At 39.4% G+C, this 22278-nt stretch overlaps 1 pseudogene; it reads right to left on the bottom strand.

Moving 5' to 3' along the window:
- Positions 1-1912: 1912 nt before the first annotated feature.
- LOC149190785 (putative E3 ubiquitin-protein ligase ARI2 pseudogene) lies at positions 1913-22156 on the bottom strand (annotated as a pseudogene).
- Positions 22157-22278: the final 122 nt, after the last annotated feature.

The following is a 22278-nucleotide window of genomic DNA, read 5'->3' as shown; positions in this document are numbered from 1 at the left end:
TTTCCTCGTAAGACCAAGCGAATACATCGCGGAATTCATTAAAAAGGCAGGTGAAGCTTTCAATTTCTTCAGGAGTGCAATCAGCTTCAACCTAGATGTTCTCTACGATGCCTATCTTGATAGAAATATCGATGAGCAATGTCTTTGAAATATTTCCCATGTTTCCCTTCGAGTCCAAAGTTTTGATAGTTGTATAAGGTGACGAAACAATTTCAGGTGCATCAAATGATAGGATTTGAAGAGGCATTGTGTTTGAATCAGATATTGAAAGATGATGGTGAGAGTCCTCCCAAGGTCGCTCTTCTAAACACATGATCTCTCTAATAACTTTGTATGAAGGTAGGACTTGATTGAGGAGATCAAAAGAAAGAGCAGTTATGGGAGTGGAGGTGGTACCTTTGGCCATGACCAAAGTGACTGAAGATTTGGATGTAGATTGAATGGATTGGTAGGCCAATTCAACTGGTGACAACGATATTTGTTCTTCGTAAGTGTCAATGTCTAAAGGGGTCGGGAGGATGCAATGATCGATAGGTTTGTGAGGAATGGATGAAACCATAGAGATTGTCTATGGAATCGTAGTCAGCATAAGAGGGAAACAACCCATCAGTGAAGATCCCTTCAATAGACCAGTACCGATATTGATGTAAGAGTTAGGTACACCACCCACTAAAGGTACATAGCCACAGGGTAACGAGGAATAATCAGGGTGCAAAAGGATAGTTGGTCCACTGTGACTATCTTTCCATCCAATTGGAATAGGATGATGCGAAAGATAGTAGACACAATGGCAGTCATGGCATAAGTCCAACTGTGACCCAACAATAGATGATAGTCGAGCTTTCTATCTACGAATTTGATGTCCACCGTTATCGTTTTCCCATTCAAAGTGACGGGGTGGCTAGATAGGTAACCTTTTGGGATGAAAGTGTGGTCGTTGAAAGCTTTAAGGGAATTCAAAGGTAGGGATAGGGTTGGAGAACCCAAAGCGAGACAACATGAATCCAACATGACATAGGTTGAAGCACCTTCATGAATGACAGTTCTATGTACACCTCATCCTTTCAAATATATTTGCACCTAAAATGCAAGCTTTTGTGAAAGGGGAGGTTTACATTTGTCCATGTCAAAAATTGCAAGTGTGGAATCCTGAGGGTTGATACCACCAATTTCCAAAAGTAGAGCTTTCCTTTGTGCTGGACAAGTTTGTAATACTTCGAGCACTGACATCGCTGACGGTGCTTATGCCAAATCTTCTACAATACTGTAGTGCATATGTGTTATGAGTTGTGCAACAAAGTGCCCCTTTTGGGGGGTGAATCACAAGATCAACAATCGACCTTTCGATATGAAGATTGTTAGGCGGTGGTGGGTTTTGACTCGAGGAGGCTTCCTCAACATTAGTGACTAGAGATCCATAAGAGTTGGATATAGTTTGTAGATCTACTGTTTCAAAGGTGTAAATGGTAGATGGTCCTTCACCAGCTGAAGGATGATGCGAACTATCGTTGCCCCCTGGCGGGGGTTGGGGTTGGTTTTCAACTAGGTGTTGTTGCTACTAAGTAGGGAAAGGATTATTTAAGACTACAGGGGTCCTACTAGTGTCCTTTTTAATGATGAAATATGTGCATTCCTGAAGACGTAGACAATGATATGTCATGTGGTCTTTAGCATAGATTTTGCAAGGGAATCAGGCAGGTTTGTCCTTTCCATTGTCAGAATGCACAACAACCCTCTGCTTTGGGTTGTATTGCTTTGTTGAATGCTCTTTAGAAGGATCAGTCTTTTTCTTATTCTTCTTATTCTTACCACCAGGTTTTTGTGTAGACTACACAGACTTTATCACGGTGGTAGGAAGAGCAGTTGATTTGGTAGAGGGGTCAACTGACAATAGGGCAATGTGACCACTGAGTTATTTTACAGCATCCCCAGAGGTAGCGCCAATAATCCTATCAACATGCGCTCCGGGTTGCTGAGTAGCGGGAGCATTGGAGTTGCGAGGGGCATTGGGAATGATGTCATATAAAGTGCTAGACTGCAGATATGTCAAATCTAAGTGCTAGGTGCAATGAATGGATTGGTCTTCCATGACTGTACCACCTAAGGCCACATCTTTAGTGATTTGAGGGAGTAGAGAATTGTAGAACCAATCCACTAATAGATATTCTGGGAGGGGAGCTTTGAGTGGCCTCTGCCTATGTCTCCATTCATGGATATGATAAGATATGTGGGTGGTGGTGCCCTGACGTAATGAAATGAGGAGTTCCGTCCCAGTTTCATAGAAGATGGGTAGCTAGAAATTCCTTAAGAATTCCATCATTAAAGTGCCAAAGATATTGACTGACACGCGTGGTAACTTGATGTACCACTTGGCTGCATTGCCAGTAAGGGTGCAGGGAAATATCTGTAGCCAGATACTATCATCCACCATGGAGTTAGAAACACACCACAAATGATAGGTGGTGATGTGTGTACCTGGATCCTCCCCTTGTTTCCCTTCAAACTTCGAGATGCATGTTGGGATTAGAAGCCAAAGTAAGTTGTGATAGATGGGGTCATTTGAGTTTGTACAAGTCAGGTATATCAAGTGTTGCCAAGAAAGGTAAGGTGTTTTATGCCCCCGAATCAAACCAAGGTGATGACATATGACTTGAGGATCCTTGCGGTCCTCCCATCGTGTTGTTCCAAATATTATACATAGGTTGCGTGGAATAGTAATTTCCTTGGGGTACAGTCGTGTACTATGGGTTTCCAAAGGGGTTGTTAGACTGGGGGTTATAAGTGCCCCCAGGATAAGGAATTCCCCCTTGACTCATTTGAGCTTGAGAGTAGGGTGCCCATATGGATTGATTGGGACCTTGTTGAGGGTTCCCTCTCGCCACGTAATTAACTATAGGTCCTTGACTGACCAAAGGAGAATTCATGTAAATCATTAACTATCCCTGCAGTGTTGTAAATGGAGGGGGAACTGTTACGTTCCCAACCGGTATATGCATAATGGGAACTGTGCCCCCAGGCATCTAAACCTGGGGGCTAGAGCTAAATAATGGATGCCAACCATGGGGGGGTTGACAGGACCCTTGCTAACTATGCTATATTGAGTGTTATAAGGAGTGCTATATGTAGCACTTGTCGAAGGTCCGGGGGCTGACACAAAAGGTACAAAACCCAATATGTACTAGGTTCCACTTGTGGTGGGTTTCATGATAGGGTTTGAACCTGGGATAGGCGAGATAGCAGGGTTTGCGATCAGAGGTATGGTACTGACTGTCGACTAGGGAGGTGGTGGTGGATCAAAAGTGTCCATAAAATCCGACGACTCGTTAGTCGTCGATGGGACGGGTGGTGTAGGTCCAACATAAGACATAGGAGGTACAAATGCAATGAGAATCAAGAGCGGTCCCAACAGATTCGTGATCAGAGGATTGTATGGAGGAATGAAACCTTTATTAAAGAAATCTTCTGGTAAGTTTGAATCGTGGGATGTCCAAACTGATTCTGTGTTAGATCTCGAAGACTAATTTCCCGAATATGGGGAATATAGTTGACTGGGGCTCAGAGGATCCTCCACAATTAGTGGGGGAATACCCAACAACCATTTAGATTGACGACGAGGGCCAGATGTAGCCACAGGGACAGATAAATTTTATTAATAGATTTTACAGTGATATTTGTTAAAGTCTCGGTGATAACAATCTAGCACTTAAAAAATAAAAAATACATGAAGGAAATCAATCAACAAGTAGAGGGAAATAACCTTGTCTGATAAGCACCGATCACTGGAGATGAAACCTAGTATCACAATGAATAATAGAGAGAGTTGGCCAAATGTACAGTTATGATTACTCCTGAGCTTTGCCCGAACCTTAGATTAAGGGGCCAAATACTCTTGTAAATATGAGCACCCTACCAAAAACTGAAGACAGAGTGGGTTTGTCTGTGTTAGGTACCAGGGAAGCCCGCCCAAGTCACACTGTGTTTGTCCCTAAAAGTATGGCCACTAAGGATACCCCAAATCACAGACACTATCGGGAGGAACATAGTCGCAGATAGTACGTTGTGTGGGCAAGATACTTGAGTCCCCAACTCAGCTCTGATATCACCGAAGGGATCCCTGATACACAGAATACCCAAAGGATATGTAAGCAAAGGCAGACTACCTTCAATTGCATTCCGATGTTGTCTTGTATTTAGCTCCGCTTTTACTAGAGTGGTCCCTAATAGTATGAGTGCAGAAGGATTTCTCTATTTAATGACACTAGTTTCAGTGTATGATCTTGGGCAGTTAACTTACACTGCCTATCCCAAGATCCTAGATTAAACTAATGTGTGTTTACTCTAAAAGAGTTGCTAATTGATTTTATTAGGTATATTTTAAATGTACTTCATTAGAGTCTTCGGTAGGGGTGTTGATGTATGAAGTTATATGGGACTCTAACTCAAATCATGCAAAAACAATGCTTGTAAGTTTTCACTTTCGATGAATAAGCTGCTTCTACAAAGGGAGAGTCATTCATAAATCAATATATGTACCATGCATCCTATTTAGTAAAATACTAGCATAACCGACATAAATTCAATGCTCACTAAAACCTTTTGAAACCAAATAATTCAGATCTAACCAACTAAGTAGAAAACAATAATTTTTTTGTATTTTTTCTTTTATGAAAACAAAAACTTTAAGAAGTAAATCTATTTTCTTTAAAAAAATTGTTTAGAACACAGATCATTCAAACAAGCATAGCTATAGATCCCTGATCAGTCTACAAGCATATTTACCAACCCATGAGGTAAGAAAGCAGTATGTTTATCAAGAAATGGCTGGCTAACGCTCTATACTAGAGGCTACAGAGAGTTACTTGCAGCACTAACGCACTGTTTGTGAGGCCACAATGCTTTATAAAGCATTGTTTACACTAGCAGACAACATTAGTGAGGAAAAAGGCTCAAAAAATAGGTTTTTGGGATCAGATCTAGGGCTGAGCACTAAGAGAAGGGATTTTTATAGTCTTGAGTGGTCAGAAAGGGAATGAAGAAGTACAGGAAGGCCTGGAAGAAAGAGATATCTAGGAAATTTCTAGGAAAAACTAGGAACTAATTGTAGTCCCTAGTGGAGTTGCCAATTATGTTATAGGGATAAATGCACGGGTGTTTGGTGATGTAGAAAACCTCAAGGATGTTCCCAGGATCCTTGGCAGACTATAAGGTTAGCTCCAGCTGTCACAAAGATGCATGCATATCTATGCTTAACAAATGAATATCACAACGGGTGTGTGGTGTTGTTGGAGAGCGAAATGTAGCTAGGCAAAAGACCCCTAAGCCAGTGCCATATCAAAACTTGCACATAGAAAAGACAAACATAATATCACAACATAAAACCTTGATAGACAATGCATAAGCATGTAAAGATATCTAGTTGCATATATCTAAGCCACTCATAATAATGACATTGCATGAACATATAAACAAGTTATAATACCAACATCGCGGAGTGGAAAACACAATTACAGTTCTATATTGATGTAGAAAAGAGTGATTACAACCATCAGTTGTATCAGCCTTCCCTTACCCCTCTAGCTCCTCTCTCTCTCTCCCTTCTTTACCTCTTGTGATGCCTTAGTCTGAGACTATGCTCAATAGTCAAATAGGAAATCCTTTCAAATGGTTTAACCCCTTTCACAATGGCACTAAACTTGCATATATAGCATGTGAGGATAGGGTTTCCAAGTCCTTCATGAGTTCCATTAGGCAAAAGTAGTGATGTTTCCATTCCTTTGTGCTCTTTCCCGTTTGTATATTCTATTATGAATTAATAATTCCTCCAAACAGGTCGAATTCTGATGTTTCCTTGCTTTTGTGAGATGAAGTAGGAGAGAATCTTGGGATATTTCTTGGTTAGCTTGTTCCCTTGACCTGTAGAAACTCATTAAAGTTCAATAATGCTCTTCCTGAGGTAACAAACAGAGTTACCCTAGGCACTAACGAACCCTTAGCCTTGCTAGGAAACTTTATAAAGTACGTTGGTAGTGGCTAGACATCGTTAGCTTGACAACTGGGCCTATGAACTTGGTCAATCCTTCAGTCATCATGTCTTTCTCCTCTAAGCTGGTGAGGAGGTAATTTTCCTGTATAATGGTGCAGGAGCATTCAACTCAGCAATTTTGTTATATTCTAGTTAACTTAAGGGGTCTTGTGTTTTCAAGGATGTTGGATTCCTATATATGTAATTATTAATGTTTTGAGTGGTTGGAATAGGAATTAATTAGATATTGTGAGGATATTTGTAAATGCTCTCAAATGTAGGAGAACATGAGTGATTAGTGGGGACTGAGAGAGATGGAAATCAATTATAAGTCTTAGACTAGAAAGCGGTGTCATGATTCGTGGAACTAGAGTGGATTCCTAGGGGTTATTGGAGTTAAAAGTGGACTTAGAGGATATTCGGGATTTAGTTCATCAGATTAAGGATCTGAACCAGAATTGGTTAAACAAAACCTTTTGTATAAATGTAAGCCTAAAAGGAATAGATTCAGTCATAGGTAGAGAGTCAGTTAGTAGTTAGGAGTTAGAGGGTCAGTCATTTATGCGTATGGGTAGAGGTAAGGAAAGGCCACTGATATTGAAAATCAGGCCAACGAAGAAATTCCTATGTAAATGGTTTTTCATTAATACAAATAACTCGATTCTAAGTTTGTGTGATGTGTATTTGAATTATAATTTGTGTGAACTTGAGTAATTCTGCATAACGTAGGTTGCAGGTGTGTAGAATCAGAGAAGAAGTGCAGAGAGGAGTGTTATGGTCTTACACACAGATAGTATTGGAGAAAGCCTTTAATGTTACATCGAAGGTGAAGGAAGCATAAAGGCACGAGTGGAGATTTATATTAGAACAAGTGAAGATTGTGAGGTGAGAACAAATACACCGGTTGAAATCCAAATGGGCTATTACATAGTAAGAGCCAATAGAACATATCAGCGCACATAAACCGTTAGATTAGTCAGATCAATGAATGAGAGCAAGGGAGATAGACGACTAAGATTAAGCCATGCAAAGTAAAATCAAGAAGATGAATGGCAGAGATTAAATCCACGTGCTAGAAGAAGGATGAAGTGGTATTCACAAGGGGTAAGCAGTTTCTCATGCACCCTCAAGGTGGTAAGTGATATTTCTAAAATTCATGCAATTAAGCTTAGAGGCCAACATGTAGCATACGATGGAGAGAGAAAACCACTTTTCTCACGTGCTCTCAACCTGATATCGGTTGTGCATGATTCCACGTGAGATTGCACAATAGTCGTTGGATCAAGCGAGATTGATCAATAATGGAGAGCAGCCAAGATGGTTGGTGATTGGGTGATGCGACAGCCATTGGATCGAGTGGAGCAGATCAAGGGTAGAGATTGTCCAGGTTAGCTGATGATCGGGTGACATGATAACCGTCAGATCAAGGAATGAGATCGACGGTGGAGATTTAACGCACTAAGGAGAGCATCGATGTATGTGTAAAGGTTTGTGGAATGGCAGAAAGGTAAAGTTTTAAGCACGGTTAATAAATGAATCGAAGGGTTGAGTTGTAAGGGTTAAGAAAGAACCTTATATATTTCTACTTAAAGACTTAAACTTTGATAAAGTGGGTTTTCATCAAATGTTTTATTTCCACTTATTAAACCTTGGTTAAGTGAAGGTTTTACCTAAGTAAGGAATTTTGGAATTCCTGGGACACACATAGTGTGACATGCAATTTTATTTACACACTATGGGTATATGCGGCTTAGGCTGCATCATTGGCGTATATGCAGCTTAGGATGGCATCATTTGGTATCAAAGCAAATAAGGAAATTCTGCGTGTAAGAATTCCTTGAGAAAACTTAGAATAGAATTAAGTTTTGAATATGTGTATGCAGGCAAGAGGAGATCATATTTTAAATCTGAAAAATAGTAGGCACATAGAGAAAAAGTGTAGCAGAATTTGCAGATGCAAAGGAAACAAAGAACAATCCATTTAAAGTGCAAGTGAATGGTAGAACAAGATCATGCAGAGGTATTGAAGGTAGCATCATAAGAAGGTTAGAGGATTGCAGCAACCTAGAGCAAGGAGTGCTCAACTGGTTCCAGAAGAGAGAACCAGAGAGATGCCAAAAGATTGAGCTTAGAGGAGAGAAGATTAGTGAGGCATGTGTAGCAATAAGGAGAGTTGTTACTGCAGAGGTTTTTTTTTAGCTCATGGAAAGATCATAAAGGCAATTCCATAGAGGATGTGGGTAGAATTGCTAAGGGATGAAGAAAGTTGGTAAGAATTTCTGAGTAAAAGAAGAGGTGGTTAGAACCTAGTATTTCATTTGTGATTGAAATATAAGAGGACAATTGTGTTATTAAAAGGTGCAGATGAGTTGAAGCCTAAAAGGAGCAGAGAGAAGTGCTCAAAGAGGTTTGAGAGAATAGAGAACCAAGTGCTTGCGAAAAGACCAAGTACAGAGGAGAGCTTGGTGAGGTAAGTGGCAGTAGGGAGGACTTGCTGTTGCAGAAGCTTTAATGCAGCTCATAGTAAGTGAGTGAGGAACTCATGGAGATAGAGAAGAAGATGACTACTGATAGTCATAACAGAGATAACAAAGGTTCTAAGGAAGACCACAGTAGAAGAAAAGTGAAGAAAGAGGATGCAAGGCAAATGGCAAGAGAATGAGTCAAGAGGAGCGTGACAAGGAGATTGTAGAGTTAAAGGAACAACTCAATGTGTTAAGGATGATACTAGAGGAAAACCAAAGACAAGGTTGGGTCTTCAGGAAAAAGGTAGTGAATTGGTATGAGTTATAGAGAAGGCTACAATAGAGGCAAGTGAAGTGGCTGGTGGAAGAACTCAGAGAAGCTGAGTTGAAAATGGAAGTTTTCATTTCTGAAGTAGAATAGGGTGAAGTTTTGGGTGAAGATGACGACTGGAGATTTGTGGAAGATCTTATGAATTATTGTGAGAATTCAAGACATCAAGGAGATATGATTACTGAAGCATAAAATGAGACCACAAGGTATTATGTTTTTAAAACTAATAGTTTTTGTATGATTGCAGGTATTGCAGGAGAAAAACAACTTTGTGAAGATGTATTCAGGATGGATGAAGATCTTGAAGTAAAAGGTGACAAAGAAAATTTCTTAGAAGAGGAAGAATTTGACTGGTTACAGTAGAAAGAGTCTATGGATGAGTTACTTAATGAGAGAAGACAACCATTTAAAGCTACCATAGAGATGGAAGATCGGGATCTTATGCTGATGAATAATGAAGGAATATTGTCTTATAGAGGTGATCTAATGAATTTGATTAATGTTATTGATGAAGGAAAAATGCAGGAGAATATTAATGTAGACGATGGGGCAAGGATAGCTCTTGAAGAACGTTTACAGAGAGACAACAAGGAAAAGTCTATTGAAGAAGAAGGAAATCTACTGAAAGATGTTAAGTAAGAAGAAGTCTATGCAAAAGATTTAGCAAAAGGAGAAAGGACATCTGATGATTGGTCACTAACAAAGGAAGGTTTTGTAGAGGATGAGCAGTCTTTTGAAGCTGTCAAAAGTATAAAAGAGTATCTTTCAGAAGATGGATACTTTGAAGTAAAGAAGGATGGAGAATGTCTCTTAAATGGGAAAAGAAGTGAATTATTACAGCAGAAAGAATTTAGTAATACATTGATGTTTGAAGCTATTACAATCTAGGAACAATTTCTTGTGAAAGAAGGAGATGAGAATCAGTCTGAAGAGCTTATTAGTAAGGCAACAGTTGAGACTGTTGAACCTTGTAATTTTCAAATTGATAATTTGTGTACAAATGTAGGAATTATAAGTGATGATGAAGTACTTATGAAGTGTCAAATAGAAATTGAATTGCTGGAAAAATCAGAGTATGACATTGTGATTGCAGAAGAAAGAGTTCACTACAGTGGACAAGAGTAGAAAGACATCATTGAAGCAGATGGTGTGGAAGAGAGAATTGCTAATAGTCTCGAGAGTCCTTTGGATAATTCTTTAGAGATCTTGAATCGGCATACTGATGTGCTGATAGAGGAGGAAAAATCAGAGCAACATATTGAGGTGTTGCCAAAAAAGGAAGAAGAGGTAAAAGGACCTTATATTTTCAATTCTGATAATTGTTTAATGATTACAGGATTTGATGAAAATGAGACAAACATGTTTCAAGTTGAAGAGTCAGTTTTAGAACTGAAGAAGACTAGCAGTTTCCAGGTCAAAGATGTTGATGAGGAAAAAGAAAGGCATGAAGATACTATGCTTAAACTTATTGTCAGAATCAGTCAAGGAAGTGAAGGACAATTACTGAGGGTTGTCAAGGAAGAAGAAGGAAAATTTACTAGAACTGATGATTCAAACATCATTGTGATGTATTTGAGAGGAATCAAGTACAAAGGAAATTGAAGGACAATTTACTTTTTGAAAGTAAATTTACAGATATTGAAGAGATGTTGTTTGAACAACAACAAGAGGGTAAGGATGAAAGGGTGGTAGTAAGAATACAACAACTTCAAAGAGAAGACAATAAATAGTAGTTTGAAGATGAGTGGACAGAGAATAGATGGCAAAGTAGTTATCATTCAAAAGATAAATTGGACATAGAGATTGAAAGAATAATAATATTGATGATGAAGGTGCCTCAGAAGAAAACAACAGTAAGAAGGCCAAGGAGCAGTAGAAAGAGAAAGACAACAACAGACTGTGAAAGCATAGCTAGTGGAGCAAAGAAACATAAAGTGTGGAAAATTGGAGAATAACAAACAACAGCAGCAACCAAAGACAAATTACAGAACAAAGTATAGGATCCAGGAAGACAAAGGTCGGAAGCACATGATGAGGAGATCATGATTATTTTAACCTTGGGAGTCTGATGCAATAGCATTCAACTCACCAATTTCGTTATATTCTAGTTAACTTCGGGAGTCTTGTGTTTTCAAGGAAGCTGGATTCCTATGTATGTAATTATTAATGTTTTGAGTGGTTGGAATAGGAATTAATTAGATATTGTGAGGATATTTGTAAATGCTCTTGAATGTAGGAGAGCATGAGTGATTAGTGGGGACTAAGAGAGTTGGAAATAATTATAGTTCTTAAACCAGATAGTCGTGTCATGATTCATGGAAGTAGAGAGGATTCTATTGGTTTACTGGAGTTAAAAGTGGACTTAGAGGATATTCAGGATTTAGTTCAGCAGATTAAGGATCTGAAACAGAATTGGTTAAACATAACCTTTTGTATAAATCTAAGCCTAAAAGGCATAGAGTCAATTAGAGGTAGAGAGTTAGTTAGTAGTCAGGAGTCAGAGAGTCATTCATTTAGGCCTACGGGAAGAGGAAAGGAAAGGCCACTGATATTGAAAATCAAGTCGAGGAAGAAATTCCTATGTAAATGGTTGTTCATTAATACAGATAACTCGAATATGAGTTTGTGTGATGTGTATTTGAATTATAAGTTGTGTGTGAACTTGAGTATTTCTATGTAATGTAGGTTGTGTTAGCGCTTGAAATTTCACCTCAGGCTGAGAAAGGTAAACTTCAAGGCAACATCAAACCACTTAGCCTCGTAGCTAGCCCTACGGGGCAGGAGAGGGCTCTCTCCGGTCTATCTCGGTAAAGATCTTCAACGGGCGAGATAACCAATAAGGAAACACTGATTTTAGGCTAGTAAACTGATAAAAAGGTTTGAATTGGGAAGTTTTAAGATTTTGGTGGAAAATTGGGGAAAGGCAATTCTGGGTGCGGGGATTGGACACAGTTTTTGCAGGGGGTTCTTTGGGGCAAGGTAGGAGACTGTACTGATGCCTTTGAATTAAGTGAATGGATAGGAATGACCGGTGAGGAGCTAAAGAGAGCAAGAAACCTTCAAGAGTTCTCTTTAGACAGATGAAAACATAAATATTAAGCAAACTTAAAAGCAGAGCATGGCAATCATGAATTCTACTTTAACACTTCATTTGCCTAATTTGCAGAAGGAAAAGTAAGGAGATGATTCACATAAAAAACTTACAAGTACAAAGAGAAACACACCATCAATACATGTAACCACGGGAATCCCAAAAAGGACTGCAAAACCCTGGTCTTTCTTCCTTTGCCAAAATTGCAGAGATACAATGAGTAATACAATAGAAGCTTTCTCCCTCAAGAGTCCAAAAATGAAAATGACCAAGAAAGTACATAATATAGGCAATATAGCATCTTTCCTTGCCTCTAGGGGTCGAGCTCACTATCCTAGGAGCTGTTTCAACCAATTTTAAACTGAGCACTAAAATCTAGGCAGTCAAAACAACTTGCCTCTATAAGCTAGGAAACCAATTCATTCATTAAATGTTTGTTATTTCATGAATGAATCTTCTAGAGTAGGTAAATAAGTGTCATTTCAAAATGAAAATACATTAATTACATCAAAGAGGGTGAAAAATCCCATCACAAGTCAAAACTGGTCAAAGTTGGGCGAATTCCTGAGCTATAGATGAATTCCTGTGAAAACTGCCTAACGGGTCGCGCTCTCTTTCTGAACGGGTCGCGCTACTTTGGAGCTGCTTTTGAGGTACTTCCAGGTGTCCAAATGAGGCAAAAGTGGGCTTGTTGGAAAGGTCTGGATGTCTACTTTCCAACCCAAGTGGAATGTCTGAATTTGGTGGTCATTTTCCGCTCCAAAATGGCAATCTCCCAATACTGCTTCCTGTGTGTCAAAAAGGTGGCAGAAAGTCATTTTTTGCTTGTTTTTTGACTTTCTGGAGGCCCAAAACTTGGTGAAATTTCTTGGAAATGGCTGAGAAAGTGTATCTTTGCATGAAAAATCCAAAAATACTGAGTTTTCCCAAAAAGGAGTTGCCCAACGAAAAGGTCGCGCGCGACGCGCGACCCGTTGGTGGAGAAAACCTATTTTTGGCACAAAAAATTCACAATTGACAAAATTTTCTCCAAATTTCTTGAAATTTGGGCTGGGAGTCCTCAATAAAGTACCATGCTCAGTCAAATAGGATTTGGCCAAAATTTGTAGTGGATCGGGCCTTTTCTGTCGTTTTAGTGCCTTGGCCAACCTCCTTGGATCTGGCGATTGTAATTTTGACATTTCTCTAAAACCATGACACCTGTGAAAAAAGTGAAGGAGGGTTTTCTTCTCTAGCCTGTTTTGGACAAAAACCTCTCTCAGTTTTCCAAAATTCATCTTTGATTGCTCTGAAACATCTTTTGAGTGAAACTTGTCCTGATGTGTGAAACAAGGAATTTTGTCGAAATGGAGCGAAATGAAGGGGATAAGAGGCTTCTAAATTATTGGGGAAATTTTTGGGAGTGGGGAGGGATGTTAGGAAGCAAGGGAAAGTGGAATCTCAGAGATTGGGTGAGGGGAAGGGGTCCAAAAGGGCAAAACACAGGCCAAACCTAGAAAATTGCCAAGTTGTAGCTAGAAACTAGGGTTTGTGCAAAAATGAGGAATTTGGCGGATCTAAGGGATGGGAAGTGTTTAATAAGGTACATGAAGGATATGGGAAGGTGTATGAACATCTGGATACAAGTTTTGCTAATGATTTGTCCGTCCAAGAGAAATTAGCTTTCAAAACCCTAGGAGAGGGAAATGACCTTACCTAGGCGCAACTGAAGCATGAACAAGATGTAAAATGACTCATTAGACATTGAGATGATAATGAAAACCCTATGAATGATGATAGAATCAGCTGAATGATGACATGGACTGACATTTGGACAACTTTAGAAGGAGTGAAAGCAAACCCTAGACCTAATGCCTAGTGACCAAATTTTGCTTGAAGACTCACTGAAATGACAAAATTTGACCTTGACACTTTAAAATCACTTTGTAACAGCATATTTGATCACTGGAGGAAGGCTGGAAAGACTGACACTAACATTGGCTCCAATGGGGATGGTAGCTCCTTGGAGGTGCCAAGAACCGCAGACCTCTAGGAGAGCAGACCAGTGCCTTTCAATCATTGGGCAATGGAGTCATTATTTGACAAACAATACAAGACTTTGAATCATTTATTGACTGAAACCTGACTCACAAATGACTCATGACTGACTTAACTAAAACAAAAACTTACAAAGCTTATTGAAGGGTAGCAGTCCATCAAGATTTGAAATCATGATGACAACCACCTGTGTTTCTTACAAGACAATATACCATCAAACTATAACAAAATGCCAATGCAACCAATCAAGCAGATGCCTTCTTGATTGATTCTCCTGATCAGATCTTCTGGTCAACAATGAATACTGGTAACTGGGCATCCAAAAATATAGTCGACCATATTCTCCTTCATCACTGAATACTGCAATAATCACCTTCATTGTTGATTGCAACAGGGCTGCCATTGGATCTTGAAAAACATGAAGTTTTGCCACTGCCACCTCCTGCTGAAAAAACAAGGTGTCCTTTGTTTCAAATTCTGATCTGCCTTCATCATGTGCTTCGGTAAAAGTATGCTCATGGGCTTCAAAAAACTCTGAACAGGTAGATGAGCAGATCTCCTCTTGTAAAAACATTTCAACACATGAAACATATGAAGAATCTAAAAGGTAATCCTGTATGCTATGATCTTCTATAGTCTGACAATATGGTAGGTCATCTTCATATGATATCACAACCAAATTATCAAGTTCCTTATTACATTCTTCAATATTATCAAGCACAATATTATCATTTACATCGTCTACCACAAATTCACTCAAAGAAACTTTTTCACTTACTTGAGCAAAGATCTCACCTTGCTGTTCATGAGTAGACTGAATGACCTCCTCATGAAGACTCTGTTCTGATGAAATGGGAGCACTTAAATTTGTAACTTTGTTTTCTTCATACCAAATGATCTCAAAAGCCAAGTTTTTCTTTATAGGATTCGGCACAAGGTATTCTTGGTCATCATGATCTGAATGTTGATCTGAAATAGTTGACTTGACTGCATCACATGAATCTTGACTACCGTGCACGTTGTCTTCTTCTGTGGGCAGATCTGAAATAGAACCCTCTCTTTCATCATTTTCAGCCATATGGCCATCTTCAAGCTGCTGACCTTGATTCTGCTGCAAACTTTCCTGATCATCTTGATGGGTATCAACTAGGTTCTCTTCATGTTGCTAAAATGGATTCTCATACAGAGCCTCCATGATCTCAACATCCATAAAATTATCATCTTCATAATATTTCTCAAGGCTTTCGATAAAACTATAAGCATGCTTGCAACAGTCATGAACCAAATTTAATGATGGATAAGATGCTTGATATCTTTCAATGAATAAGGCATGAAAATCCTTTAAACAGTAAATACAAGCCTGCGGCAAATTTTCATACCAGGATTGAGCTGCACCTTCCAGAGTGGCCAAGAATATCTTCATCAAACAATCTTCAGGAAAATCAACCTTCAACTTGCGAATATGCATATGAAATCTAACTAGATGTAAAGCAGCATCCTTCTTACCATCATCTTTAAATGTAGGCAAATTCCTTGACCAATCTACCTTTGGAATTTTATTTGGAAAACCAGGGATGTGATCTCGGCTCAAGGGAGCATATCTTCTTGTGATTCGATCCATCTTGAAAAGCTCAAAGCTACTGATCTTTCTGCAGTGAAGTCACCATGAAGCATTGATCTCTGGAGTTTTCAGTGAAGGAGTCGCTAGTGAATGATTTCAGCCTGTGAAAACCCTCAACTAATCATCCAAAAGTTCAGAGTTTACAAATGAACTGGGGTAAAATGCAGATCGAAGTGGCCGTATTCACAAGCTCATGGAGATTGACTGAAGCAGCGTTTATCTACTTCCGCTAATGCAAAGAAAAAGCGTTTCGAAGGCTACCTGGCATAACTTCAGGCTCCGTCTAAGACTTATGAAACCAAAACATCAATCAACAAACAATTTGTTCTCCCCAGTATGGTTGCCAATATGTTAGCGCTTGAAATTTCACCTCAGGCTCAGAAAGGTAAACTTCAAGGCAACATCAAACCACTTAGCCTCGTAGCTAGCCCTACGGGGCAGGAGAGGGCTCTCTCCGGTCTATCTCGGTAAAGATCTTCAACGGGTGAGATAACCAATAAGGAAACACTGATTTTAGGCTAGTAGACTGATAAAAAGGTTTGAATTGGGAAGTTTTAAGATTTTGGTGGAAAATTGGGGAAAGGCAATTCTGGGTGCAGGGATTGGACACAGTTTTTGCAGGGGGTTCTTTGGGGCAAGGTAGGAGACTGTACTGATGCCTTTGAATTAAGTGAATGGATAGGAATGACCGGTGAGGAGCTAAAGAGAGCAAGAAACCTTCAAGAGTTCTCTTTAGACAGATGAAAACATAAATATTAAGCAAACTTAAAAGCAGAGCATGGCAATCATGAATTCTACTTTAACACTTCATTTTCCTAATTTGCAGAAGGAAAAGTAAGGAGATGATTCACATAAAAAACTTACAAGTACAAAGAGAAACACACCATCAATACATGTAACCATAGGAATCCCAAAAAGGACTGCAAAACCCTGGTCTTTCTTCCTTTGCCAAAATTGCAGATATCCAATGAGTAATACAATAGAAGCTTTCTCCCTCAAGATTCCAACCATGAAAATGACCAAGAAAGTACATAATATAGGCAATCTAACATCTTTCCTTGCCTCTAGGGTTCGAGCTCACTATCCTAGGAGCTGTTTCAACCAATTCTAAACTGAGCACTAAAATCTAGGCAGTCAAAACAACTTGCCTCTATAAGCTAGGAAACCAATTCATTCATTAAATGTTTGCTATTTCATGAATGAATCTTCTAGAGTAGGTAAATAAGTGTCATGTCAACATGAAAATACATTAATTACATCAAAGAGGGTGAAAAATCCCATCACAAGTCAAAACTGGTCAAAGCTGGGTGAATTCCTGAGCTGTAGATGAATTCCTGTGAAAACTGCCCAACGGGTCGCGCTCTCTTTCTGAACGGGTCGCGCTACTTTGGAGCTGATTTTGAGGTACTTCTAGGTGTCCAAATGAGTCAAAAGTGGGCTTGTTGGAAAGGTCTGGATGTCTACCTTCCAACCCAAGTGGAATTTCTGAATTTGGTAGTCATTTTCCCCTCCACAATTGCAATCTCCAAGACTGCTTCCTGTGTGTCAAAAAGGTGGCAGAAAGTCATTTTTTGCTTGTTTTTTGACTTTCTGGAGGCCCAAAACTTGGTGAAATTTCTTGGAAATGGCTGATCAAGTGTATATTGGCATGAAAAATCCAAAAATTCTGAGTTTTCCCAAAAAGGAGTTGCCCAACGAAAAGGTCGCGCGCGACGCGCGACCCGTTGGTGGAGAAAACCTGTTTTTGGCACAAAAAATTCACAATTGACAAAATTTTCTCCAAATTTCTTGAAATTTGGGCTGGGAGTCCCCAATAAAGTACCATGCTCAGTCAAAGAGGCTTTGGCCAAAATTTGGAGTGGATCGGGCCTTTTCCGTCGTTTTAGTGCCTTGGCCAACCTCCTTGGATCTGGCGATTGTAATTTTGACATTTCTCTAAAACCATGACACCTGTGCAAAAAGTGAAGGAGGTTTTTCTTCTTTAGCATGTTTTGGAAAAAAACCTCTCTCAGTTTTCCAAACTTCATCTTTTATTTCTCTGAAACAGCTTTTGAGTGAAACTTGTCCTGATGTGTGAAACAAGGAATTTTGTCGAAATGGAGCGAAATGAAGGGGATAAGAGGCTTCTAAATTCTTGGGGAAATTTTTGGGAGTGGGGAGGGATGTTAGGAAGCAAGGAAAAGTGGAATCTCAGAGATTGAGTGAGGGGAAGGGGTCCAAAAGGGCAAAACACAGGCCAAACCTAGAAAATTGCCAGGTTGTAGCTAGAAACTAGGGTTTGTGCAAAAATGAGGAATTTGGCGGATCTAAGGGATGGGAAGTGTTTAATAAGGTACATGAAGGATAGGGGAAGGTGTATGAATATCTGGATACAAGTTTTGCTAATGATTTGTCCGTCCAAGAGAAATTAGCTTTTAAAACCCTAGGAGAGGGAAATGACCTTACCTAGGCGCAACTGAAGCATGAACAAGATGTAAAATGACTCATTAGACATTGAGATGATAATGACAACCCTATGAATGATGATAGATGCAGCTGAATGATAACATGGACTGGCATTTGGACAACTTTAGAAGGAGTGAAAGCAAACCCTAGACCTAATGCCTAGTGACCAAATTTTGCTTGAAGACTCACTGAAATGACAAAATTTGACCTTGACACTTTAAAATCACTTTGTAAGAGCATATTTGATCACTGGAGGAAGGCTGGAAAGACTGACACTAACAGGTTGTAGGTGTGCAGAATTAGAGAAGAAGTGCAGAGAGGAGTGTTATGGTTTTACACAGACAATATTGGATAAATCCCTTAATGTTATAGCAAAGGTGAAGGAAGCATAAAGGTGTGAGTGGAGATCAAGATTAGAATAAGTGAAGATCGTGAGGCGAGAACAAATACACAGGCAGAAAGTCGAATGGGCTATTACACTGTAAGAGCCAAAAGAATGTATCAGCGCACAAGAACCATTAGATCAATCAGATCAACGAATGAGAGAAAGGGAGATAGACGACTAAGATTATGTTGTGCAAAGTAAAGTCTAGAAGATGAATGGCAGAGATTAAACCCACATGTTAGAAGATGGATGAAGTGGTATTCGCAAGGGGTAAGTAGTTTCTCGTGCACCCTCAAGGTGGTAAGCGGTCTCTCTAAAATTCACATGATTAAGCTTAGAGGCCAACATGTAGCATGTGATGGAGAGGGAAAACCACTTTTCTCATGTGCTCTCTACTTGATTCCATGCGAGATTGCACGATAGCCATTGGATCAAGTGAGATTGATCAATGGTGGAGAGCAACCAAGCTGGTTGGCGATCGGGTGACGCGACAACCATTGGATCAGATAGAGCAAATCAATGGTAGAGATTGTCCAGGTTAGTTGATGATTGGGTGACACAATAACCATCAGATTGAAGAACGAGATCGATGGTGGAGATTTAACGTGCTAAAGATAGCATCGATGTATGTGAAAAGGTTTGTGGAATGGCAGAAAGGTAAAGTTTTAAGTGTAGTTCATAAATCAATCGAAGGGTTGAGTTGTAAGGGTTAAGAAAGAACCAAATATATTTCCTCTTAATGACTTAAACTTTGATAAAGTGGGTTTTCATCAGATGTTGTATTTCCACTTAGTAAACCTTGGTTAATTAAAGGTTTTACCTAAGTAAGGAATTTTGGAATTCCTAGTACACACATAGTGTGACATGCAATTTTATTTGCATACTGTGGGTATATGCGGCTTAGGCTACATCATTGGGGTATATGCAGCTTAGGATGGCGTCATATAACAACCACTCAGGAAGAGACACACGTGAACCAAAAAAGGCTTGTCCAATATCTAGTGGAATAGTTCACAACGGGTGCAACAATTGTTACAACCAATGAACAGTGAAAGATCCATCTACCATCCAGTGAAGTAGTCCACAATGGATGTGACAGTCATTACAAATGATGAGCATGGAAAGGTTTATCTAGTATCCTATGGAATAGTCCACAAGGATGAGACAATAGTAATAGCCATTGCAACACATTCCCAACAAGATAAGCACTAAAAAATAAAAATAGCTCAACTATCTTAGTAAATGTGAAAACAAACATCAAATACAAATGCTTACATAATAGTCTTACAAACATCCATAAGTCATGCATGGAAGCATGCTGCCCTAAAAAGGATTCTGTAATTAAGAAAAATTTCCAAGACACTTATTTACATTGTACATCACTAGTGCCAGTAGTGGGACATTGGATCCAGTCCTTGCTTCTCAAAGAACTAACTGAACTCTCTATGCTTTGCGGGAGGAGCCAAGGTGAAAAGTTTGTTTCTCATACAATGAGGGAGTATATATAACCAAGGGGTGATGCTTGACCCTTGTGATTCTTTGACTTCGCTCATGATTGTTCAGCTTCCTATTACTTTTCAACTGGCATGACTCTTCGTATTCATGTGTGTCCATTGGACTTCTACTTTACAATACATTTGATTTAAAATATACATGGCTCATAATAGTGATGTGGCCTTTGAAAACTCATGACACAACTTGACATGACACCGCTGACATGGACTAGCTTGACAATGTGGCAATGTCAAGTTGTTGTTGCTACTGAGTAATATATGTGTTCTTGGATATGTTAGGTCCCTATAATACTAGTGATTACCCCATTACTATTATAGTTGTATCCCTTATTAATATTGTTGTGCCCCTATTGTGCCCATATTGTTATTACTGTGCCCCATAGAATCCCTCTATTTTTATTTTTGTGGCTTTACATTATTATTATTAGGTTGGCTAGGTTATATTGTGACTCCTTCGATTCCTATATATAGAAATAAGGTTTTGTCATTTGAATCATCCAAGAATTGTTCATTTATATAATGTAAAGGAGGTTGCCCCCTCGAAGAGGCTAAATTCTAAGGCATTTATCTATCTTTTCTATCTTTTTGTGAGCTTGTTTCATGACATTTGGTATCAGAGCTTTGGATTCTAGGGTTTCGCTGCTCCAAACGGGTCATCGTGGAATTTTCGCTATAAATTTTTTTTTGGGACGTTTCAGAAGCTAAAAAGAAATACCCATTTGAGACAAAATCGCATGAACTTCAGGTTTGAATTTTAGATCTTTTCGCACTATATTTATGGAGATATGATCTGAGAAAGTTGGTCTTCATGCAGACTCCTGAATTACATTCCAAATAGGTGACCTAGGGAAAAACATCATAACCTTCTCTCTGAGCATCAGATTGAAATTTCGTAAGAAGCTATAGAAAGAGGATGGACTTCAGCTTATTTTATATATTTTTTAGAGCCAAAGGTCTAAATAGTGACTCATGGCACGTTTTACAAGTTCGCTCTACTGAACTAGTCTATAATCAGGTCACTGTGGGAGATTTGGAATAACTCTTCCCTAGAGAATCCAATTTGGATCAGACTGGTGGCATTCGAAAGAGGAGACCGAGGGCTACTGCAGGTCACAATTTCAGAACTGGATGATCTGAAATTACAGAGATACATCGGATTCAATATCAGACTCCTACAAAGTGGAAAAAGGTGTGTAGTTTTTTTTAAATTTTTGCATAAGCTTGGTTTGAAAAATTAGTTTGAAGGAATTCAAAGGGCATAGTAAAGTATTATTATCGGTAATTGATGTATTATTATCGGTAATTGAGCTCCAGTGGCGCCACCACACAACCAACAGAAGTATTGGCCACATAAGCAGGTCACCAAGTTGCAGCCACCATCTTTTGCGACGTTTTTCCCACAGTTGGGGCAGGACTTGGTATTAACTGCAATCAAATTTTGAGACTCAGACTCGTCATTGCATTTCTTATCCCAAAGCTCCCAAATCAAACAGGAGCAAGGAGAGTGTGGTTGAGCCAAACAATTGAAGCAAAACTGATGCCCGCAAGCGCACTGGATCTCACAGTAAACATCTCCTTCAACTCGAACTGCATTTCCACAATGGGGAACACTAGGGCACCACTTCACTCTGTCGTTGTCATCAATATAGGACTCAAATAGGAAGCGATCGAAGCGTTGGGCTGCTTCAGGGTCTCTGGCGGCGACTAGTTTTCTTATGATGTCTTCATCATAGATGACATTACATTGGGGATCCATGCACTTTATCCGCTTGCTTTGTCCCTCTCTTATCTGAGTAAGAAAGTGCTTCGTCCAGCAGACATTGCAGAAAGTGTGACCACAATCCATCATTGTGGTGTCCCCCTCCTTCAAATCTTCCTCTGTGCACACATCACAGATTCCGGTAACTACGGAATTTGTGGATTCCGGTCTATTTGCAACACCCGCTTGTGAAAAAAACCACTCAACATCTCTTTCGGTATATGCATCCAAGAGTCTTTGAAAATCCCAGCGATGATGAATTAAGAGTGTGCGAGCACGTTGCTCCTTTACAGCAAGGATTGCCATCACCTTATCTAAATCCCTTCTCTGTTCCGACAATAAATTTTGTTGAGAGATGAGGCGGATGGTCTGTGCAGGGACAGGCATGGAGGAAGAAGCCTCTAGATACTGCTCATCACCACTTATCAAATCCTCCTCATCTCCGCTTATGAAATCCTCCTCGCCGCTAATCAACAAGTCCGCCATGGCAAATCCTTTACGATTATGTGGTGACTTCTATCATGCAAGAAAAAAAAAAAATTCAAGGTTCAATATGAGAAGCGGGCAATTTCAAGGGGATTGATCCTATGCGATCCTAGATGGCCACA

Source organism: Pinus tabuliformis, chromosome 3_1 (genome assembly GCF_031772625.1).
Source record: "Pinus tabuliformis cultivar Carrire ecotype Pingquan chromosome 3_1, CPIR1, whole genome shotgun sequence".
Taxonomy (NCBI): Eukaryota; Viridiplantae; Streptophyta; class Pinopsida; order Pinales; family Pinaceae; genus Pinus; species Pinus tabuliformis.
This window is presented reverse-complemented; position numbering and strand designations above follow the sequence as displayed.